Source organism: Vicia villosa, linkage group LG5 (assembly GCF_029867415.1).
Source record: "Vicia villosa cultivar HV-30 ecotype Madison, WI linkage group LG5, Vvil1.0, whole genome shotgun sequence".
NCBI classification, from domain to species: Eukaryota; Viridiplantae; Streptophyta; class Magnoliopsida; order Fabales; family Fabaceae; genus Vicia; species Vicia villosa.
Window position 1 is genome coordinate 23,682,177 of NC_081184.1, and position 23,171 is coordinate 23,705,347.

The window sequence follows — 23,171 nt, forward strand, 5'->3', positions numbered from 1 at the left end:
TCTTCCTAGAGATTTTAATTAGTCCTTTCGAACTTTGTAATCCCTTTTTTGTAATGCACATCGATTTGTCTTGTAATCGAATTCCATCAGGAACATATATATGTGAACCTTTTGTTTGCCAATTTCCACACTCTATTGTATTTTTGAAATGATCATGAGTAATACTCTGGCAATTCTTCAAATCTTGTCAAAATATATTTAATTGTCACAGTAATCTTAATAAATATGAGCACGTGACCTGACTATCCTTCGCACTCCTTTCAGTCTAGACTTGACGTTTCCACTCCCCTAGCCGTAACCATCATTTAAGAGATGACGTCACTTTCTTCAAAATGTCTTTTTTAAGACGTGCGTGCACCGGTTTCTCATGATTACATCTCAACTTCCAAGGGCGGGAAACGGCAGAAGCCATAACTCCTCTTTGGAATACCAAACGCAGTCTAATCAATCATTAAAAATTGAACCGTTCTTCTATTGCCCCAGGTCTATATAAAGGCTCAACATCACACTTTTTTCTTCACACTTGCTTGAAACCTTTTGCTCAAAACTTTGTTTCTCTTCCTCCGTTTCTCAAAAACACAAAGTCTAAAAAACAAACCTTTTTAACCTTTTTCTTCTTTTCATGGCGCAACCTCTTACCTATAACAACATCAGAGCTTGCATAAAGAAGGAGTTCAAACTCTCTGAAGAAGAGTTTGCTGAAAACTTCATCAGCATTGGTGCTCTCTTCGCCAATCAAGAACTTGATTTCTACTATGAAATCCTGGAGGGACCAGTTTATCCCAACATGCTGGCTGATTTCTGGATGTTTGCGTCTTTACGCATAGATCCAGAGGGCAGAACTACCATAGTCTCTGAAGTTCGACGTGCCCAAATCAGAATCACTCCTTCTACCATCTCTAACTTGATGAGGTGTAATAATTCTGGTGAAACTTTTAATGACAATAGCTTCAACATGACGACTCACCTTCTATTAAGGACTCTTATGGACAACGATCCTTACAGCGCCAAAGTCATCAGGGTTTGGCATCAACTGCTCGTGGGTAACTTTCAACCACGAAACCATGACCAAAATAGCATCATGGTGGAAGACTTGGAGTTTATCCTCTGTGCCCTTTGTGGGAAGAAAATCAACTTCCCCCTAATGATTTTCAAAGGGCTCGTCGAAGCCGTTTCCATGGCTGCTGCCCGTCAAGGGGTTGTAACCTGTCTTCCATATGGCAGGCTCTTGCCTTACATATTCCTTAAAAAGGGAATAGTGAGAAGGATGCGCAACTCTGGATCCATGAATATGTTCGAGGCAGAGAGCTTGCCCCTGCTGCCTTTGGAAGGCTTAGACCAGAGGATCAACTAGGAGGTGTTTTAGTTTAGGTTTTTATTTGCTTTAGTTTCTTTTTGTAATCTTCCATGTTTTGGACACCAAACCTCCTGTCATGAATGTATCCTCTTAATATTAATGGAAGATGTTTTGAAATTTCTTCGTCTTCTTCTTTTAATTTTGCTATACATGCTTGTTTGGATAACAAAGCTATTTTGGTGTTAGTTCAACCATTTTGGCTTACGTAGTATACTTCAATATCTACGTTTTTGCAATCTTTACTTCATGCATGCTTGGTTTGTATCTCTTCAGATACTTCCCGTTTACTCTCAAAATCCTGCGATCTTCCGCTAACTCTTCTATCTCGTAAGCGTTATTCGAGAATACTTTCCAAATTCGAAAGGGACCCTCCCAGTGTGGGGACCATTTACCAAGTGCTTGATTCTTTCGATCTATAGGTAATATAACTTTCCAAACTAAATCATTATTGCTAAAAGTTTTACCTTTCACCTTTCTATTGTATGCTCTGGAGACTCTTTCTTTTTGCCTTTTTATCATCTCCAATGCTCGAAGTCTATCTTCGTCCAAATCTACTAATTCGTTCATCATCAATTCCCAATACATGTTAGGAGGAATTTCTGCCTGTCTTTGTATCCAAACTGACTACAAATATATCTCAACTGGGAGTACTGCATCATGCCCAAATGTCAATTGGAAAGGCGTAGTGTTTGTAGCTTCTTTTGGAGATGTTCGACAAGCCTAAAGCGCTTGGTCTAAGGTTTTATGCCAACTCTTAGGCTTTTTTCCCACATGTTTCTTTATGAGACCGATTATTATCTTGTTCGCTGCTTCGACTTGTCCATTTGCCTGGGCATAGTAAGGTGTAGACGTGAACAACTTGAAACCCATTTCTTTGGCGAAGTCTTGCATCTTCCGCCCAGTGAACAGTGATCCTTGATTTGTGGTTATACTTTTCTGGGATTCCAAACCTATATATGATGTGTTTTTGGATAAACTCAATCACTGCCTCTTGGTCCACATTCGTCAGTGGTATCGCTTCGACCCATTTTGTGAAGTAGTCTATTCCTACTAGTATGTATCTTTGACCCTTAGAGGACTTATGGTGAATTTCTCCAATTAAGTCTAGTGCCCAACCTCTGAAAGGCCATGGTTTTATTATTGGACTTAACTCATTTGCTGGAGCGTGTTGAATACCTGCATGTTCTTGACATTCTTGACACCCTTTTGCAAATTCTATGCAGTCTTTTAACATAGAAGGCCAATACATTCCATATCAAAACAAAAGCCATTTCATTTTGTGCCCTGCTTGATGTGCCCCACATGCTCCACTGTGTACATTGGAGAGAGCCAAATATGCTTCTGCTTCACCCAGACATTTCAACAAGACCCCTTCAGGAGTTTTCTTGAACAATTCGTTCCCCATCAGGAAATATGACAAGGCTCTATACTTCACCTTTCTATCCGTGTCTGTCGAAGGATCTTTAAGGTAGTTCACAATTGGACTCCTCCAATCCGTGTCTGCTAAGGAGTCTATATTTAATACTTCGAATTCTTCTCTGCTGGCAAAGCCTAATTGTGAATTCTCCAGGTCACTTGGGGAAAGTTTGGTAGCCATTTCTTTTCCTCTTACTTCGATCAGTTCTTCTAATTTTTCTTTTGATACCTTGTATCCTGAGGCTAACTGTGCCAAATCATTTGCTTCTTGATTCTTGGTCCTCGAAACGTGATTTAACTCTACATATTCAAACTTTTTGAGTAGCCTGTTTGCTATAACAAAGTACATGATCAAGTTTTCTTTGATGCATTTGTACTCTTTTGTTAGTTGCTTAATCACTAGTTAAGAGTCTCCTTTAATTTCGACTTTGGTTGCCCCCAATTCTAACAAAGCTTCAAGTCCAGCAATCAGTGCTTCATATTCAGCTTCATTGTTTGAGCATAGAGGGCCCTTAATCTTGTACTTGAGCTTTGTTGGAATTCCATCAGGAGAAATTATCAATATTCCAACACCAGTTCTCTCTCTATGAGTCGAACCATCGAAGTATAGTTTCCAAGGCTTCAAATCCACATATTGTTTAGGGCTCTCAACCACTGCGTGGTCAACAATGAAATCTGATACAATCTGTCCTTTCATTGCCTTAAGAGGTTGAAATATCAGTGAGTACTCAGTAAGGGCTAAAGCCCATTTGCCAATTCGACTATGCAATATTGGTTTTGATAGCATATGTTTGATAACATCACAATGAGACGAAACATAAACATCAACTGGCTTTATATAATACTTAAGTTTGATACAAGAGAAATATAAACAAAGGCAGAGTTTTTCTATTGCGCTATACCTAGTCTCTGCATCATTGAGTACTCTACTTAAATAATAAATGGCTCTTTCGATGCCATTTTCATCTTCTTGTGCTAACATACTGCCTATTGTATTATCTGAAGCTGAAATATACAGGCGCATGTGCTTCTTCCCGTTTGGGGGAGACAAGATTGGTGGATGGATCAAGTATTGCTTGATTTTATCAAAAGCCTCTTGATGTTCCGCACGCCATTCGAACTTCCCTTCTCTTAGACGAAGTAGAGGAGAGAAAGCTTGCGTGCGTCCACTCAAATTAGAGATGAACCTTCTTAAGAAGTTTATCTTCCCCAGCAAGGACTGCAATTCTTTCTTCGTGGATGGAGGCTTGGTTTCCATAATAGCCTTCGTCTTATTCTGATTAATTTCTATCCCCTTTTTATGAACCACGAAGCCTAGGAAATCTCCAGCCTGCACAAAGAAAGCACATTTGAGGGGATTCATCTTTAAGCCATGTTTTCTCATTCTTTCGAATGATTGGCTTAGATGATCGAGATGATCGTAATCTGAGACAGATTTCACAATGATGTCATCTATGTATACTTGCATGAATGTTTCTATAAAATCATGAAATATAGAATTCATTGCTCTCTGATAGGTTGCCCCAGCATTCTTTAAACCGAAAGGCATTACAACCCACTCATAGGTGCCTATTGCCCCTGGGCAACGAAAAGCTGTTTTAGACATGTCTTCTTCTGCAATGAAAATCTGATTATATCCATAATACCCATCCAACATACTTAGATATTCGAAGCCTGCGGCTGAATCTAATAACATTTCTGCCACAGGCATGGGATATTCATCCTTAGGAGTTGCTGCATTTAGATCACGAAAATCTATGCATACTCTTAATGAACCATTCTTTTTAATAACTGGTACAATATTAGCAATCCATTCGACATACCTTGTGGTTCTGATGAACTTACATCGTAGTAATCTTTCGACTTCTGCTTTGATCTTCGAATGAATTTTTGGTGCGAACCTTCTAGGAGTTTGCTTGATGGGCTTTTTCCCTTCCTTTATGGGCAGCTTTAATTCAACCAAATCGCGCCCTAACCCGGGCATTTCATCGTAATCCCATGCGAATCAATCTTTGTTCTCCTTTAATAACGCAACAACTTTTGACTTCAGTGTTGGTGCTAGTTTCGCACTGATGTATGTTACCCTCTTTTGATCTCCATCACCGAGATTCACTTCTTCGAGTGGATCTTGGGCCAACATTTTGATATTTGTTCCCATTGGGTCTTTCTCGAAACCCAAAGGTTCTTCGTCGTAGATTGCATCCAATCTTTGACTTATCTCCTCACTTGAAATCTCTTCGACCCGAACTGGATCTTCAGGTAGTCGAGGGGTCATATGTATCCCCCAATCTGGAGTTTCCTCCTTTTTTAGACCTGCATTAACCAACATGTTTGATAATTCGGCTTCGAGAGCCGTCTTTCTTTTGTTCTCGGCTACGTAAGCCGAAATCTTTTCGAAGAATGATGACTCAGACATCATCGACTTCGTCATGCCAGCCTGTTGGCCGTATTGTCGGATAATGCTCCGTTAGTGGGGTATCTGAAGGATAGAAAAACACTTAGAAAGGGGGGGTTTGAATAAGTGTAGCTTTAAAAACTTGAAGGATAGAAAATAAATTGCACAGTTATTTTTATCCTGGTTCGTTGTTAACTAAACTACTCCAGTCCACCCCCGCAGAGATGATTTACCTCAACTGAGGATTTAATCCACTAATCGCACGGATTACAATGGTTCTCCACTTAGTCAGCAACTAAGTCTTCCAGAGTCTTCTGATCACACACTGATCACTCCAGGAACAACTGCTTAGATACCCTCTAAGACTTTCTAGAGTATTCTGATCCACACGATCACTCTAGTTACAACCTGCTTAGATAACCTCTAAGACTTCCTAGAGTATTCTGATCCACACGATCACTCTAGTTCCTTACAACTTAATGTAATCAATTCTAAGAGTATTACAATTGCTTCTTAAAAGCTATAATCACAAACTGTGATATTTCTCTTAACGTTTAAGCTTAATCTCACTAATATATTACAACAGCAATGTAGTGAGCTTTGATGAAGATGAAGATTCTGAGCTTTAAATAGAACAGTGTTTCAGCAAGTTAATATTCACAGAAATTGTGTTTGTTCGTTAACCTTGCTTCTCATCAGAACTTCATATTTATAGGCGTTGGAGAAGATGACCGTTGAGTGCATTTAATGCTTTGCGTGTTCCGTACAGCATCGCATTTAATGTTATACGCTTTTGTCAACTACCTCGAGCCTTGTTCACGCTGTGTCTACTGACGTTGCCTTTAATAGCTTCTAACGTTCCTTTTGTCAGTCAGCGTAGCCTGCCACTTGTACTTCCTTCTGATCTGATGTTTGTGAATACAACGTTTGAATATCATCAGAGTCAAACAGCTTGGTGCAAAGCATCTTCTGATCTTCTGACCTTGAAGTGCTTCTGTGCGTGATACCATCAGAACTTCAGTGCTTCTGATCTCATGTTCTTCTGATGCTTCCATAGACCCATGTTCTGATTCTGCTTCGACCATCTTCTGATGTCTTGCCAGACCATGTTCTGATGTTGCATGCTGAACCCTTGAGAGACAAAGCTTCTGAGCGCTGAATTATGCATACTCTTTATATATTTCCTGAAAAGGAAATTGCATTGGATTAGAGTACCATATTATCTTAAGCAAAATTCATATTATTGTTATCATCAAAACTAAGATAATTGATCAGAACAAATCTTGTTCTAACAATCTCCCCCTTTTTGATGATGACAAAAACATATATAAATGATATGAATTTGCGATCAGAAAGAGCAGACGGCAAAAGACAAATTACACAGCTATAGCATAAGCATGTGAATATGTCTCCCCCTGAGATTAAAAATCTCCCCCTGAGATAAATAATCTCCCCCTGAAATAAATACTCGAAGAACTTTAATAAAAGACTTCCCTGATTATTTCGGTAGAGACGATCACATAAGCTTCTGTCTTCAGAGAATTCATAGCTTCTGACTTCTGCTTCCATTGGACAGCTTCAGAACTTGAATTTCTTTAGATCCCTAGAACACTCATAGCTTCTGATTCCTGCTTCCATTTAGGACAGCTTCAGAACTTGAATTTCTTTGATCATCAGAACATTCACAACTTCTGATTCCTGCTTCCATCTAGGACAGCTTCAGAACTTGAATTTCTTTGATCTTCAGAACATTCACAGCTTCTGATTTCTGCTTCCATTTAGGACAGCTTCAGAACTTGAGTTTTCTGGATCTTTAGAACATTCACAGCTTCTGATTTCTGCTTCCCTCGGATAGCTTCAGAGCTTTGAATTTCTACCAACATCACTTCATGCTAGATTTGTATCAGAACATTGTTGAATGTACCAGAGCATCATCAGAGCATCTCTACATCCTGAAATGTTACAGAACAAAACTAAACGACAAAAGTCAGCACGAACGAGTCAGAACATAAAATGTATATTAGAACACATGATATGTATCAGAGCCATATAGGCTAAAATAATGTATCAGAGCAAATAGAATTTTGTCAGAACAAATAGACAAATATGGATCAAATTCTATTATCAGTGCTTCTGATTCTGAAGCTTGACAGCACTCAGCTTGCTTCAGTTTCCATGAGCTTATTCTTTTTACAGAATAACGCTTCTTATGGTTTTGCTTCTTGTGTGCTTTGAAGATTCTCTTCACTTCTTTATACCTGCAAAACACTTAAACCATATAGAACTTGCAGTTCTTGTTAGTGAAAGCAACTGATTAAATCAAATCATTTATCACATATTTCTCCCCCTTTTTGTCATATCATCAAAAAACAGAAAAGATTCAGAGACAACAAAAAGAAACACACGGAGGAAGAAGATGATTTCATTGAAGTTCAAACATCAGGTACAGAAGTACATGAAGATAAGTAAGATCAGATGCACAAAAACAGATGCAGCAAAAAGAAAGAAACAACACAGACTCAATCTAAGATGGCCCTAGCCTTGACAGGATCTTGGCCAGCATCTCTTGAACCTCATTGTTGTGTCCAACTTGCCTCACCATGAAAGCTCTAAACTCAGCATTGAGTGAGCTTTGCTCATCCTGTCTCTTCTGAATTTCTTCCAGAGTCCTTGCAAGACGAGAAGATTCATCAGAAGAAGCTTCACCGCTTTCAACCACAGGAATAGCAACTTGATCTGTAGCTTCCATGGATAGATCATTTGCAGGGATTTCCTCAACAGGATCTGATTCAGCAACATGATCTTCAACATCTGCTTCTTGCATAGAAGCGTCTCCATATTCTGCAGCAGGAATTTCCGAGTCTCCATTCTCAAGTGCCTGAAGAATGGCAGCTAGATTCCTGGGAGCAGAAGGACCTTCAACTTCTGGTGGGTCAACAACTTCTGGAATGACCAAGCTTGGGTCTTTCTCAGAAGGGTTTTCCCTCAGATAGTTAAAGAGAGTCTTGAAGTCTCCGAGCATAACAGGATAATCAGGAATAAAGATAACAATATCCCTGCATGGATTTGCTTCCATTTCAGCAGCCAGTCTTAATTGTTCCATCTCATCCAAGAAGGGCTTCTCTTCCAACAGATGTCTTCCTTTGAGACTAGCAAACCAGAAGTCTTCATAATTCCTCAGAATTCCACGAGGCCGTGGGGCAGCAGCCACTAGTCTTTTCTGTACTCCCATTGCTTCTTCTTGAAACACCTTGCGAAATCTTTTCCAGATATTTCTTGTAGAAACATCATTCAGACCATTTAGGAAGGCTTCCTTCAGAAGGTCTAAGCCATTGATTACCTCATATCTGAAAAGTTCCAGGTAGGTAGAGAGTTCAGGTTCAGGCGGATTGAGGGTGAATTTGTAGTCCGGGTAGAGAGGACAAAAGGGTTTTGATTTTCTGGTAGGTAAGGGATGGGATACAGAAGGTGGAGGTGCGGTGGATGAGGAGGAGGGAATAACTGAGAGAATGATTGATGAGGATGGATTATTTGTAAAGGGAATTGGTGAGAAAGTCTTATCAGAAGGAGTTGGGGGAAGAATATTTAGAGGAGTGGGATTTAAAATGGGAGAGGAGGAGGTTGATGGAGAAGGATTTGGTAAGGTGAAGTTTATTTTTGGTTCAGATGGAGGTGATTGGAAGGATGGTTTAGGGACAGAGGGAGGTGGAGTAAAAACCTGCCTGGAGATTTGCACAGAAGAAGAAGATCTGGTTCTGCGAAAGGAATCTCTAATCCTTTTCTCCCTTCGTTCTTCAGAGTCCACCTTGTCAGGATCAAAGGTGACTCTCAACTTCTTGGCTTCCTTAGCCTCATCTTCTCGGGCTTTTCTTTTAAACCTAGCCTTTTGTTCCTTCTGATCCTTCTTCAAAAGGTCAGCCTTGGACGGAAGTACTCTGCCACGGATCCAAGCAGGATCAATATCTGATTGCTTCCTAACACAATCTTCCAGGTAAGACTTGACAACCTGATGCAGTTCTTCTTGAAACAAGGAGGCAAAACCTTCAACAGCAACTCTTCTTGAGAGAATGTCAGGAAAGCTTGAGCACACAGAAGGTACATTTTGAATGAGTTCTAATTTGAACAAATCCACACCATTGAAAATGGGACCTTGAACTACTCCAAGCAAATGGGATGCATTGAGTTTTCTGATGGAGTCCAGCACTTTGCTTTCAATAAGAATGTCTGAAATCATTCTTCCAAACGGAATAGTCGTTCTTGAAAGATGAGGGTACTTCGCCCTTTCCTCTTCTCTTGACTCAAAGATTGAAGTCTTCAGATTCTCAAACAGAATATGAGAAATGTTGATCTCAGTCTTTTTGCCAATGCAGAAAAGAGTGTGCTTGTGATCTGGACTGATGTAAGAAGAGGAGAGCATCCTTTTTCTGTGGTGAAGAGAACCCAGAATAATCTCAGCCCATACTCTATAAAATGGCCTCAAGGTGCCTGTGTTATTCGAGTCAATCCCAGAAGACTGAGAGATTTGTTTTTCAACTATCGACCAATCAACAGATGCATGTCGAAAACCAGACCAACCTTCTTCATCATTCAGATTGTATAGCTTCCTGATCAGTTTTTCAGAGATAACCACTTCATGCCCTAGCACGAATGAAATGATGGCCGTTGGGGTAACCGTTGCATGTACCCAGAAATCCTTCACAAGATCAGGATAAATTGGACCAACCAATCTATTAAGGTACTTGGACCATCCTTGCTCAAGGATTCTTGCATCACACTTAAAGCCATTCGCTTTAAGATTGTTTAAGTCCACAGCAGTTTCACATAAAACCTCCAAGTCCTTCGTGGGTATCAAGCAAGTTTTCAAAGGAGCATATTCATAATTTCGTAGAAGGATTTGTGAAGAAGTAAGTCTTTCTTTTGAGGAAGATGAACAAGAGGAAGAGTTCATGATGATTATGCCGTAAGATCAGAACAAAGACTAGGGTTTGTAAAAAAAAACAGATGCAGCGAAAAGAAGATGTAGAACAAAATAGAGAGAAGGAGAAAAGAATGAAGTTGAAGCGGGCTATTTAAAAGATTTGAAAATAATTAAATCATTTTGCATTAAATGAGAAATGACATTAGGAGAGATAGCATGGTAAATGAAATGATTTAATACAGTTACCTAGGTCGGCGTCTTTTCAACTGCACGCTTCGTACTGACCGTAGAGACACGTGTTCATCATCAGATAATGGATGACAGGTGTGAAATATTTAATAGGCTTTACGCCTTCTGATTCCGATCACTGCTTCTGAATTGATCAAGTTTCTCTTCTGGAAACACTCCTTCTGAAGTGTGCTGATGTAAATCTGAATGATCTTCTGATCCATTATTTCTGATATACACAGCTTCTGGAGATTCACTTCTTTGTTCTGCAGCTTCTGATAAGACAAAACTGTATCTGCAGAAATTCTTAAGCTGCTTTGTTTCATCAGAAACAAGTTTATCATCAAACTAGATATTTATTGATTCGTCCACAATCAATGTTTCAATATTGTATATTCTGTAGCATTTAGAGCATTCAGAATAATCAAGAACGAAACACCATTGCTTTAGAAACAAACAAAACAGATGGTTCCAAGACTAATAAACTTTCTTTTCTGATCTCCTACGAACATAGTTTCTTCAACAGATTTAAGTACCAGAACTTGGAAGACAGTCCTTCTTCCCTTCAAGTGTTGAGACCAACTTGAGTCCAGGTGACATGACATGTTGACTTTTATCTTCTTTGTCGCCAAGAGAATCTGCAAAAGAAATAGTCTTTTTCTTTGGTACCCACATCTTCTTGGGTCCTTTCTTGTTAGTTCTCCTCAAGTTCTGATTGAACTTGGGTTTAACATTGTAAGCAGAAGGAGGAACAGCATGATAATTCTTAATATGAGTTTCATGATATTTTCTAGGTTGTGTCACATGCTTTTTGGTGTGTGTTATGTGAAAACTTTGAGCATGTGAAGTGTGCCTAATATCATGGGAGTGGCCATACTTGAACTGATCATACAATGGCTTGTATGTGATTTTCATTTCATCAACAGGTTCAAGTTTGTATGGGGTTTCACCCTCAAAACCAATGCCGACTCTTTTGTTTCCAGACACAGCATATATCATAGAAGCTAGCTGACTTCTGCCAATACTTCTAGATAAGAACTTCCTGAAACTTAAATCATATTCTTTCAGAATATGGTTTAGACTAGGAGTGGATTTTTCTGAATCAGAAGGAGATCCAACATTTTTGGATAATTTTAAAAGTTTTTCTTTTAATTCAGAATTCTCCAACTCAAGCTTCTTTGTTTCAAATTCAAATAGCTTTTTCAGCTTTTTGTATTTGAGACTAATCTGAGACTTGAATTCCAGAAGTTCTGTTAGACTGGAAACTAACTCATCTCTAGTAAGTTCAGAAAATACCTCTTTAGAATCTGATTCTGATCCGTCATCTTCTGTCGCCATCAGCGCACAGTTAGCCTGCTCATCTTCAGAGTCTGAATCATCTTCTGACTCATCCCAGGTTGCCATAAGACCTTTCTTCTTATGAAACTTCTTCTTGGGATTTTCCTTCTGAAGTTTTGGACATTCATTCTTGAAGTGTCCAGGCTCATTGCATTCATAGCACATGACCTTCTTCTTGTCAAATCTTCTGTCATCAGAAGATTCTCCACGTTCAAATTTCTTTGAACTTCTGACGCCTCTGAACTTCCTTTGCTTGTTCTTCCAGAGTTGATTTAGCCTTCTGGAGATCAAGGACAGTTCATCTTCTTCTTCAGATTCTGATTCTTCAGGATCTTCTTCTCTAGCCTGAAAAGCGTTAGTGCATTTCTTGATATTGGATTTTAATGCAATAGACTTACCTTTCTTTTGAGGCTCGTTTGCATCCAGTTCAATTTCATGACTCCTCAGGGCACTGATTAGCTCTTCCAAAGAGACTTCATTTAGATTCTTCGCAATCTTAAATGCAGTCACCATAGGACCCCATCTTCTGGGTAAGCTTCTGATGATCTTCTTTACGTGATCAGCCTTGGTGTATCCCTTGTCAAGAACTCTCAATCCAGCAGTAAGAGTTTGAAATCTTGAAAACATCTTTTCAATGTCTTCATCATCCTCCATCTTGAAGGCTTCATACTTCTGGATTAAAGCGAGAGCTTTAGTCTCCTTGACTTGAGCATTTCCTTCATGAGTCATTTTCAAGGACTCATATATGTCATAGGCCGTTTCCCTGTTAGATATCTTCTCATACTCAGCATGAGAGATAGCATTCAGCAAAACAGTTCTGCATTTATGATGATTCCTGAAAAGCTTCTTCTGATCATCGCTCATTTCTTGCCTTATCAGCTTTACGCCACTGGCATTTACCGGATGTTTGTAACCATCCATCAGAAGATCCCATAGATCACCATCTAGACCAAGAAAGTAACTTTCCAGTTTATCTTTCCAGTATTCAAAGTTTTCACCATCAAATACCGGCGGTCTAGTATAACCATTGTTACCGTTGTGTTGCTCAGCAGAGCCAGATGTAGATGTAGACTTTGCAGTTTCATCAGCCATCTTTTACTGAAGCGTTTTTCTCTTCCTGAATCTTTTCTAAACACGGTTAAGTGCTTGCACCTTAGAACCGGCGCTCTGATGCCAATTGAAGGATAGAAAAACACTTAGAAAGGGGGGGTTTGAATAAGTGTAGCTTTAAAAACTTGAAGGATAGAAAATAAATTGCACAGTTATTTTTATCCTGGTTCGTTGTTAACTAAACTACTCCAGTCCACCCCCGCAGAGATGATTTACCTCAACTGAGGATTTAATCCACTAATCGCACGGATTACAATGGTTCTCCACTTAGTCAGCAACTAAATCTTCCAGAGTCTTCTGATCACACACTGATCACTCCAGGAACAACTGCTTAGATACCCTCTAAGACTTTCTAGAGTATTCTGATCCACACGATCACTCTAGTTACAACCTGCTTAGATAACCTCTAAGACTTCCTAGAGTATTCTGATCCACACGATCACTCTAGTTCCTTACAACTTAATGTAATCAATTCTAAGAGTATTACAATTGCTTCTTAAAAGCTATAATCACAAACTGTGATATTTCTCTTAACATTTAAGCTTAATCTCACTAATATATTACAACAGCAATGTAGTGAGCTTTGATGAAGATGAAGATTCTGAGCTTTAAATAGAACAGTGTTTCAGCAAGTTAATATTCACAGAAATTGTGTTTGTTCGTTAACCTTGCTTCTCATCAGAACTTCATATTTATAGGCGTTGGAGAAGATGACCGTTGAGTGCATTTAATGCTTTGCGTGTTCCGTACAGCATCGCATTTAATGTTATACGCTTTTGTCAACTACCTCGAGCCTTGTTCACGCTGTGTCTACTGACGTTGCCTTTAATAGCTTCTAACGTTCCTTTTGTCAGTCAGCGTAGCCTGCCACTTGTACTTCCTTATGATCTGATGTTTGTGAATACAACGTTTGAATATCATCAGAGTCAAACAGCTTGGTGCAAAGCATCTTCTGATCTTCTGACCTTAAAGTGCTTCTGTGCGTGATACCATCAGAACTTCAGTGCTTCTGATCTCATGTTCTTCTGATGCTTCCATAGACCCATGTTCTGATTCTGCTTCGACCATCTTCTGATGTCTTGCCAGACCATGTTCTGATGTTGCATGCTGAACCCTTGAGAGACAAAGCTTCTGAGCGCTGAATTATGCATACTCTTTATATATTTCCTGAAAAGGAAATTGCATTGGATTAGAGTACCATATTATCTTAAGCTAAATTCATATTATTGTTATCATCAAAACTAAGATAATTGATCAGAACAAATCTTGTTCTAACAATCTCCCCCTTTTTGATGATGACAAAAACATATATAAATGATATGAATTTGTGATCAGAAAGAGCAGACGGCAAAAGACAAATTACACAGCTATAGCATAAGCATGTGAATATGTCTCCCCCTGAGATTAACAATCTCCCCCTGAGATAAATAATCTCCCCCTGAAATAAATACTCGAAGAACTTTAATAAAAGACTTCCCTGATTATTTCGGTAGAGACGATCACATAAGCTTCTGTCTTCAGAGAATTCATAGCTTCTGACTTCTGCTTCCATTGGACAACTTCAGAACTTGAATTTCTTTAGATCCCTAGAACACTCATAGCTTCTGATTCCTGCTTCCATTTAGGACAGCTTCAGAACTTGAATTTCTTTGATCATCAGAACATTCACAACTTCTGATTCCTGCTTCCATCTAGGACAGCTTCAGAACTTGAATTTCTTTGATCTTCAGAACATTCACAGCTTCTGATTTCTGCTTCCATTTAGGACAGCTTCAGAACTTGAGTTTTCTGGATCTTTAGAACATTCACAGCTTCTAATTTTTGCTTCCCTCGGATAGCTTCAGAGCTTTGAATTTCTACCAACATCACTTCATGCTAGATTTGTATCAGAACATTGTTGAATGTACCAGAGCATCATCAGAGCATCTCTACATCCTGAAATGTTACAGAACAAAACTAAACGACAAAAGTCAGCACGAACGAGTCAGAACATAAAATGTATATTAGAACACATGATATGTATCAGAGCCATATAGGCTAAAATAATGTATCAGAGCAAATAGAATTTTGTCAGAACAAATAGACAAATATGGATCAAATTCTATTATCAGTGCTTTTGATTCTGAAGCTTGACAGCACTCAGCTTGCTTCAGTTTCCATGAGCTTATTCTTTTTACAGAATAACGCTTCTTATGGTTTTGCTTCTTGTGTGCTTTGAAGATTCTCTTCACTTCTTTATACCTGCAAAACACTTAAACCATATAGAACTTGCAGTTCTTGTTAGTGAAAGCAACTGATTAAATCAAATCATTTATCACATATTTCTCCCCCTTTTTGTCATATCATCAAAAAACAGAAAAGATTCAGAGACAACAAAAAGAAACACACGGAGGAAGAAGATGATTTCATTGAAGTTCAAACATCAGGTACAGAAGTACATGAAGATAAGTAAGATCAGATGCACAAAAACAGATGCAGCAAAAAGAAAGAAACAACACAGACTCAATCTAAGATGGCCCTAGCCTTGACAGGATCTTGGCCAGCATCTCTTGAACCTCATTGTTGTGTCCAACTTGCCTCACCATGAAAGCTCTAAACTCAGCATTGAGTGAGCTTTGCTCATCCTGTCTCTTCTGAATTTCTTCCAGAGTCCTTGCAAGACGAGAAGATTCATCAGAAGAAGCTTCACCGCTTTCAACCACAGGAATAGCAACTTGATCTGTAGCTTCCATGGATAGATCATTTGCAGGGATTTCCTCAACAGGATCTGATTCAGCAACATGATCTTCAACATCTGCTTCTTGCATAGAAGCGTCTCCATATTCTGCAGCAGGAATTTCCGAGTCTCCATTCTCAAGTGCCTGAAGAATGGCAGCTAGATTCCTGGGAGCAGAAGGACCTTCAACTTCTGGTGGGTCAACAACTTCTGGAATGACCAAGCTTGGGTCTTTCTCAGAAGGGTTTTCCCTCAGATAGTTAAAGAGAGTCTTGAAGTCTCCGAGCATAACAGGATAATCAGGAATAAAGATAACAATATCCCTGCATGGATTTGCTTCCATTTCAGCAGCCAGTCTTAATTGTTCCATCTCATCCAAGAAGGGCTTCTCTTCCAACAGATGTCTTCCTTTGAGACTAGCAAACCAGAAGTCTTCATAATTCCTCAGAATTCCACGAGGCCGTGGGGCAGCAGCCACTAGTCTTTTCTGTACTCCCATTGCTTCTTCTTGAAACACCTTGCGAAATCTTTTCCAGATATTTCTTGTAGAAACATCATTCAGACCATTTAGGAAGGCTTCCTTCAGAAGGTCTAAGCCATTGATTACCTCATATCTGAAAAGTTCCAGGTAGGTAGAGAGTTCAGGTTCAGGCGGATTGAGGGTGAATTTGTAGTCCGGGTAGAGAGGACAAAAGGGTTTTGATTTTCTGGTAGGTAAGGGATGGGATACAGAAGGTGGAGGTGCGGTGGATGAGGAGGAGGGAATAACTGAGAGAATGATTGATGAGGATGGATTATTTGTAAAGGGAATTGGTGAGAAAGTCTTATCAGAAGGAGTTGGGGGAAGAATATTTAGAGGAGTGGGATTTAAAATGGGAGAGGAGGAGGTTGATGGAGAAGGATTTGGTAAGGTGAAGTTTATTTTTGGTTCAGATGGAGGTGATTGGAAGGATGGTTTAGGGACAGAGGGAGGTGGAGTAAAAACCTGCCTGGAGATTTGCACAGAAGAAGAAGATCTGGTTCTGCGAAAGGAATCTCTAATCCTTTTCTCCCTTCGTTCTTCAGAGTCCACCTTGTCAGGATCAAAGGTGACTCTCAACTTCTTGGCTTCCTTAGCCTCATCTTCTCGGGCTTTTCTTTTAAACCTAGCCTTTTGTTCCTTCTGATCCTTCTTCAAAAGGTCAGCCTTGGACGGAAGTACTCTGCCACGGATCCAAGCAAGATCAATATCTGATTGCTTCCTAACACAATCTTCCAGGTAAGACTTGACAACCTGATGCAGTTCTTCTTGAAACAAGGAGGCAAAACCTTCAACAGCAACTCTTCTTGAGAGAATGTCAGGAAAGCTTGAGCACACAGAAGGTACATTTTGAAATGAGTTCTAATCTGAACAAATCCACACCATTGAAAATGGGACCTTGAACTACTCCAAGAAAATGGGATGCATTGAGTTTTCTGATGGAGTCCAGCACTTTGCTTTCAATAAGAATGTCTGAAATCATTCTTCCAAACGGAATAGTCGTTCTTGAAAGATGAGGGTACTTCGCCCTTTCCTCTTCTCTTGACTCAAAGATTGAAGTCTTCAGATTCTCAAACAGAATATGAGAAATGTTGATCTCAGTCTTTTTGCCAATGCAGAAAAGAGTGTGCTTGTGATCTGGACTGATGTAAGAAGAGGAGAGCATCCTTTTTCTGTGGTGAAGAGAACCCAGAATAATCTCAGCCCATACTCTATAAAATGGCCTCAAGGTGCCTGTGTTATTCGAGTCAATCCCAGAAGACTGAGAGATTTGTTTTTCAACTATCGACCAATCAACAGATGCATGTCGAAAACCAGACCAACCTTCTTCATCATTCAGATTGTATAGCTTCCTGATCAGTTTTTCAGAGATAACCACTTCATGCCCTAGCACGAATGAAATGATGGCCGTTGGGGTAACCGTTGCATGTACCCCAGAAATCCTTCACAAGATCAGGATAAATTGGACCAACCAATCTATTAAGGTACTTGGACCATCCTTGCTCAAGGATTCTTGCATCACACTTAAAGCCATTCGCTTTAAGATTGTTTAAGTCCACAGCAGTTTCACATAAAACCTCCAAGTCCTTCGTGGGTATCAAGCAAGTTTTCAAAGGAGCATATTCATAATTTCGTAGAAGGATTTGTGAAGAAGTAAGTCTTTCTTTTGAGGAAGATGAACAAGAGGAAGAGTTCATGATGATTATGCCGTAAGATCAGAACAAAGACTAGGGTTTGTAAAAAAAAAACAGATGCAGCGAAAAGAAGATGTAGAACAAAATAGAGAGAAGGAGAAAAGAATGAAGTTGAAGCGGGCTATTTAAAAGATTTGAAAATAATTAAATCATTTTGCATTAAATGAGAAATGACATTAGGAGAGATAGCATGGTAAATGAAATGATTTAATACAGTTACCTAGGTCGGCGTCTTTTCAACTGCACGCTTCGTACTGACCGTAGAGACACGTGTTCATCATCAGATAATGGATGACAGGTGTGAAATATTCAATAGGCTTTACGCCTTCTGATTCCGATCACTGCTTCTGAATTGATCAAGTTTCTCTTCTGGAAACACTCCTTCTGAAGTGTGCTGATGTAAATCTGAATGATCTTCTGATCCATTATTTCTGATATACACAGCTTCTGGAGATTCACTTCTTTGTTCTGCAGCTTCTGATAAGACAAAACTGTATCTGCAGAAATTCTTAAGCTGCTTTGTTTCATCAGAAACAAGTTTATCATCAAACTAGATATTTATTGATTCGTCCACAATCAATGTTTCAATATTGTATATTCTGTAGCATTTAGAGCATTCAGAATAATCAAGAACGAAACACCATTGCTTTAGAAACAAACAAAACAGATGGTTCCAAGACTAATAAACTTTCTTTTCTGATCTCCTACGAACATAGTTTCTTCAACAGATTTAAGTACCAGAACTTGGAAGACAGTCCTTCTTCCCTTCAAGTGTTGAGACCAACTTGAGTCCAGGTGACATGACATGTTGACTTTTATCTTCTTTGTCGCCAAGAGAATCTGCAAAAGAAATAGTCTTTTTCTTTGGTACCCACATCTTCTTGGGTCCTTTCTTGTTAGTTCTCCTCAAGTTCTGATTGAACTTGGGTTTAACATTGTAAGCAGAAGGAGGAACAGCATGATAATTCTTAATATGAGTTTCATGATATTTTCTAGGTTGTGTCACATGCTTTTTGGTGTGTGTTATGTGAAAACTTTGAGCATGTGAAGTGTGCCTAATATCATGGGAGTGGCCATACTTGAACTGATCATACAATGGCTTGTATGTGATTTTCATTTCATCAACAGGTTCATGTTTGTATGGGGTTTCACCCTCAAAACCAATGCCGACTCTTTTGTTTCCAGACACAGCATATATCATAGAAGCTAGCTGACTTCTGCCAATACTTCTAGATAAGAACTTCCTGAAACTTAAATCATATTCTTTCAGAATATGGTTTAGACTAGGAGTGGATTTTTCTGAATCAGAAGGAGATCCAACATTTTTGGATAATTTTAAAAGTTTTTCTTTTAATTCAGAATTCTCCAACTCAAGCTTCTTTGTTTCAAATTCAAATAGCTTTTTCAGCTTTTTGTATTTGAGACTAATCTGAGACTTGAATTCCAGAAGTTCTGTTAGACTGGAAACTAACTCATCTCTAGTAAGTTCAGAAAATACCTCTTTAGAATCTGATTCTGATCCGTCATCTTCTGTCGCCATCAGCGCACAGTTAGCCTGCTCATCTTCAGAGTCTGAATCATCTTCTGACTCATCCCAGGTTGCCATAAGACCTTTCTTCTTATGAAACTTCTTCTTGGGATTTTCCTTCTGAAGTTTTGGACATTCATTCTTGAAGTGTCCAGGCTCATTGCATTCATAGCACATGACCTTCTTCTTGTCAAATCTTCTGTCATCAGAAGATTCTCCACGTTCAAATTTCTTTGAACTTCTGACGCCTCTGAACTTCCTTTGCTTGTTCTTCCAGAGTTGATTTAGCCTTCTGGAGATCAAGGACAGTTCATCTTCTTCTTCAGATTCTGATTCTTCAGGATCTTCTTCTCTAGCCTGAAAAGCGTTAGTGCATTTCTTGATATTGGATTTTAATGCAATAGACTTACCTTTCTTTTGAGGCTCGTTTGCATCCAGTTCAATTTCATGACTCCTCAGGGCACTGATTAGCTCTTCCAAAGAGACTTCATTTAGATTCTTCGCAATCTTAAATGCAGTCACCATAGGACCCCATCTTCTGGGTAAGCTTCTGATGATCTTCTTTACGTGATCAGCCTTGGTGTATCCCTTGTCAAGAACTCTCAATCCAGCAGTAAGAGTTTGAAATCTTGAAAACATCTTTCCAATGTCTTCATCATCCTCCATCTTGAAGGCTTCATACTTCTGGATTAAAGCGAGAGCTTTAGTCTCCTTGACTTGAGCATTTCCTTCATGAGTCATTTTCAAGGACTCATATATGTCATAGGCCGTTTCCCTGTTAGATATCTTCTCATACTCAGCATGAGAGATAGCATTCAGCAAAACAGTTCTGCATTTATGATGATTCCTGAAAAGCTTCTTCTGATCATCGCTCATTTCTTGCCTTGTCAGCTTTACCGCCACTGGCATTTACCGGATGTTTGTAACCATCCATCAGAAGATCCCATAGATCACCATCTAGACCAAGAAGGTAACTTTCCAGTTTATCTTTCCAGTATTCAAAGTTTTCACCATCAAATACCGGCGGTCTAGTATAACCATTGTTACCGTTGTGTTGCTCAGCAGAGCCAGATGTAGATGTAGACTTTGCAGTTTCATCAGCCATCTTTTACTGAAGCGTTTTTCTCTTCCTGAATCTTTTCTAAACACGGTTAAGTGCTTGCACCTTAGAACCGGCGCTCTGATGCCAATTGAAGGATAGAAAAACACTTAGAAAGGGGGGGTTTGAATAAGTGTAGCTTTAAAAACTTGAAGGATAGAAAATAAATTGCACAGTTATTTTTATCCTGGTTCGTTGTTAACTAAACTACTCCAGTCCACCCCCGCAGAGATGATTTACCTCAACTGAGGATTTAATCCACTAATCGCACGGATTACAATGGTTCTCCACTTAGTCAGCAACTAAGTCTTCCAGAGTCTTCTGATCACACACTGATCACTCCAGGAACAACTGCTTAGATACCCTCTAAGACTTTCTAGAGTATTCTGATCCACACGATCACTCTAGTTACAACCTGCTTAGATAACCTCTAAGACTTCCTAGAGTATTATGATCCACACGATCACTCTAGTTCCTTACAACTTAATGTAATCAATTCTAAGAGTATTACAATTGCTTCTTAAAAGCTATAATCACAAACTGTGATATTTCTCTTAACGTTTAAGCTTAATCTCACTAATATATTACAACAGCAATGTAGTGAGCTTTGATGAAGATGAAGATTCTGAGCTTTAAATAGAACAGTGTTTCAGCAAGTTAATATTCACAGAAATTGTGTTTGTTCGTTAACCTTGCTTCTCATCAGAACTTCATATTTATAGGCGTTGGAGAAGATGACCGTTGAGTGCATTTAATGCTTTGCGTGTTCCGTACAACATCGCATTTAATGTTATACGCTTTTGTCAACTACCTCGAGCCTTGTTCACGCTGTGTCTACTGACGTTGCCTTTAATAGCTTCTAACGTTCCTTTTGTCAGTCAGCGTAGCCTGCCACTTGTACTTCCTTCTGATCTGATGTTTGTGAATACAACGTTTGAATATCATCAGAGTCAAACAGCTTGGTGCAAAGCATCTTCTGATCTTCTGACCTTGAAGTGCTTCTGTGCGTGATACCATCAGAACTTCAGTGCTTCTGATCTCATGTTCTTCTGATGCTTCCATAGACCCATGTTCTGATTCTGCTTCGACCATCTTCTGATGTCTTGCCAGACCATGTTCTGATGTTGCATGCTGAACCCTTGAGAGACAAAGCTTCTGAGCGCTGAATTATGCATACTCTTTATATATTTCCTGAAAAGGAAATTGCATTGGATTAGAGTACCATATTATCTTAAGCAAAATTCATATTATTGTTATCATCAAAACTAAGATAATTGATCAGAACAAATCTTGTTCTAACAATCTCCCCCTTTTTGATGATGACAAAAACATATATAAATGATATGAATTTGCGATCAGAAAGAGCAGACGGCAAAAGACAAATTACACAGCTATAGCATAAGCATGTGAATATGTCTCCCCCTGAGATTAACAATCTCCCCCTGAGATAAATAATCTCCCCCTGAAATAAATACTCGAAGAACTTTAATAAAAGACTTCCCTGATTATTTCGGTAGAGACGATCACATAAGCTTCTGTCTTCAGAGAATTCATAGCTTCTGACTTCTGCTTCCATTGGACAGCTTCAGAACTTGAATTTCTTTAGATCCCTAGAACACTCATAGCTTCTGATTCCTGCTTCCATTTAGGACAGCTTCAGAACTTGAATTTCTTTGATCATCAGAACATTCACAACTTCTGATTCCTGCTTCCATCTAGGACAGCTTCAGAACTTGAATTTCTTTGATCTTCAGAACATTCACAGCTTCTGATTTCTGCTTCCATTTAGGACAGCTTCAGAACTTGAGTTTTCTGGATCTTTAGAACATTCACAGCTTCTGATTTTTGCTTCCCTCGGATAGCTTCAGAGCTTTGAATTTCTACCAACATCACTTCATGCTAGATTTGTATCAGAACATTGTTGAATGTACCAGAGCATCATCAGAGCATCTCTACATCCTGAAATGTTACAGAACAAAACTAAACGACAAAAGTCAGCACGAACGAGTCAGAACATAAAATGTATATTAGAACACATGATATGTATCAGAGCCATATAGGCTAAAATAATGTATCAGAGCAAATAGAATTTTGTCAGAACAAATAGACAAATATGGATCAAATTCTATTATCAGTGCTTCTGATTCTGAAGCTTGACAGCACTCAGCTTGCTTCAGTTTCCATGAGCTTATTCTTTTTACAGAATAACGCTTCTTATGGTTTTGCTTCTTGTGTGCTTTGAAGATTCTCTTCACTTCTTTATACCTGCAAAACACTTAAACCATATAGAACTTGCAGTTCTTGTTAGTGAAAGCAACTGATTAAATCAAATCATTTATCACATATTTCTCCCCCTTTTTATCATATCATCAAAAAACAGAAAAGATTCAGAGACAACAAAAAGAAACACACGGAGGAAGATGATTTCATTGAAGTTCAAACATCAGGTACAGAAGTACATGAAGATAAGTAAGATCAGATGCACAAAAACAGATGCAGCAAAAAGAAAGAAACAACACAGACTCAATCTAAGATGGCCCTAGCCTTGACAGGATCTTGGCCAGCATCTCTTGAACCTCATTGTTGTGTCCAACTTGCCTCACCATGAAAGCTCTAAACTCAGCATTGAGTGAGCTTTGCTCATCCTGTCTCTTCTGAATTTCTTCCAGAGTCCTTGCAAGACGAGAAGATTCATCAGAAGAAGCTTCACCGCTTTCAACCACAGGAATAGCAACTTGATCTGTAGCTTCCATGGATAGATCATTTGCAGGGATTTCCTCAACGGGATCTGATTCAGCAACATGATCTTCAACATCTGCTTCTTGCATAGAAGCGTCTCCATATTCTGCTCT